Source organism: Dendrobates tinctorius, unplaced genomic scaffold, assembly GCF_039654945.1.
Source record: "Dendrobates tinctorius isolate UK_male_01 unplaced genomic scaffold, ASM3965494v1 ptg000514l, whole genome shotgun sequence".
NCBI classification, from domain to species: Eukaryota; Metazoa; Chordata; class Amphibia; order Anura; family Dendrobatidae; genus Dendrobates; species Dendrobates tinctorius.
Genome location: NW_027362173.1, coordinates 65001 through 67500, shown reverse-complemented (window position 1 = coordinate 67500; position 2500 = coordinate 65001).

Genomic DNA, 2500 nt, shown 5'->3' with positions numbered 1-2500 from the left:
AACTTCCCACAGCTCGGCCGCCTCCGTCCTCGAACGGGAGGTGACGGCCGGCGTGCGCGCCCAAAGATAGGTGGTGGAAGCCCGGGGGTACAGGAGGAAGGACACCGCTCACCGTAAACCGACGCGAGCTCCAAAGCCCGGGTCGAGCGAGCAGCACCACCTCCCCACCCGGGAGCGCCGTGCCAGATCGATCGGAGGATAAGACCGCTCTGAGAGGACATGGACGAGAGGGGCGTCCGCCTTCCGGAGCCCCCCCTTTCGGACGAGGACTCCGGATTTGCCCCCCGAAAGCCATCACCTCCAGAGAACCAGGGACCGCCGAGGGAGGGTCTGGTCAGGCTTGGGTACCCCAGCATTGCCTCTCTCGCTTGGGATGCACGATCGGCAAAAGTCCCTCTCGGAGCTGTGGAAGTTCGGTCTCAGCCGGATGTGCGCAACTTCCAGACGAGAGGGACCACATGCCAAGTCGCCTACCCAAGTCGGGGAACCAGAGAAACAACTGCTTTCTATCGGGGTAGAGAGACGACACTCTCTCAAGTACATTCTGCCAGAGGTGCGCATTCCTATGTATTTGCATTGCGGGACAACGTCCCCACTTTAAGGGGACGAAGTCGGAACTGTACCCGGCCTCAAGTCACTGTAGGGCGGATGCGGCACCTAGAAAATTCCTCATTCCGGTTCTTTTTCACTTAGTCGTTTTTTTTTTTGGCAAGAATGTACCCCAGGATGGCCAAAAAGCCAAAGCCAGGGACTGAGAACCATCGAGCATGCTCTGAGGGGACATAGTCAGAGGGGGCGTCCGCCTTCCAGAGCCCTCCTTCCCACGAGGACTCCAGATTTGCCCCCCCCCCCCTGACAACAGCCATCGCCTCCAGAGAACCAGGGACCACCGAGGGAGGGTCTGGTCGAAGCTCAGGTACCCAGGATAGCTTCTCCGGCTTGGGCATGGACCGCCAGACAAAGCCGCGGACCATGAACCATCCAGCCTGCTCTGAGGGGACATAGTCAGAGGGGGCGTCCGCCTTCAAGAGCCCTCCTTCCCACGAGGACTCCAGATTTGCCCCCCTGACAGCCATCACCTCCAGAGAACCAGGGACCGCCGAGGGAGGGTCTGGTCAAAGCTCACGTACCCCAGGAGAGCTTCTCCGGCTTGGGCACAGACCGCCAGACAAAGCCGCGGACCATGAACCATCCAGCCGGCTCTGAGGGGACATGGTCAGAAGGGGCGTCCGCCTTCTAGAGCCCAAACTCGGCCACGGACTCCAGATTTGCCCCCCTGAATGCCATCACCCTTCAGAAGACCAGGGACCACCGAGGGAGGGTCTGGTCAGGCTCAGGTACCCCAGGATCGCCTCTCTCACTTGGGACGCACGACCAGCAAAAGTCCCTCCTGGAGCCGTGGAAGTTCAGTCTCGGCCGTATTTTGCAACTTCCACGACAAGAGGGACCACCTTCTAAGTCGCCTACCCGAGCCAGAGAACCATAGGAACAACCGCCATACATCGGGGTAGAGAGAGCCCACTCTCTCCTATATTCTCCCGCAGGTGCGCATTACTATGTATTTGCATTGCGGGACAATGTACTTCAATGAGCGGGACAAAGTCGGAAATGTATCCGACCTCCTGGAACTGTGCGGCTGCTACAGCAGTCAGAAATTCCCCATTCCGGTTCTTTTTCACTTGGATTTTTTTTTTTGCAATTTTTTGCCTAAAACGTATTCCTCCAACATGTACTAGCTCATGACACTTGAAATTTTTGAGCCAATTGATAATAACAGCTTTTTAGAGCTCAAAAACAAAAAAAATTTGAGCGAACAAAAAATGTTCGAAAATGACCTCAGCTCCTGGAACTGTTTTCGGTACACCTCCAGAGAGGCTCCCCTGCCTGGAAGTCTGTCACTGCTCAGCTCGAAATTTTTCTAAGTCCCAAAATTCGGTTTTTCATCCAAAATTCAACTTTCTGCCCAGGATCCACAAACTTTAAACCCAGTTGGGGGACCCTCCCTGGGGGCCCTACAACATACTGAAGCCCCCCTGTGGTGGAAGTAGGGGAATTTACTTATTTTTACACAAAATCACAAAATTCCATTTTTTGTTCGCAAAACACTTTTTTGTCCTCAAGAAACTTTTTTGTCCTCAAAACACTTTTTTGTCCTCGAGAAACTTTTTTGTCCTCAAGAAACTTTTTTGTCCTCAAAACACTTTTTTGTCCTCAAAACTCAATTTCTTCCATAATTCGACTTTCCCCCAAAAAACCACACATTCTACCCTCATGGGAGGCACTCTCCCTCGGGTCCCCACATCATATTGACGCCCCAGAGCGGTGGGAGAAGGGGAAATCTGATTTTTGCACAAAAATCCAAAAATCGCTCTAAGTCCAAAAATCCTGAAAATTTTTCTAAGTCCCAACGGTACTTTCTGAAAAGTGTACCCAGGCCCCTGGAAGCCTCCTAGGTACACCTCCTGAGACTCCCCCCTTCCTGGAAGTCTGACACATCTCG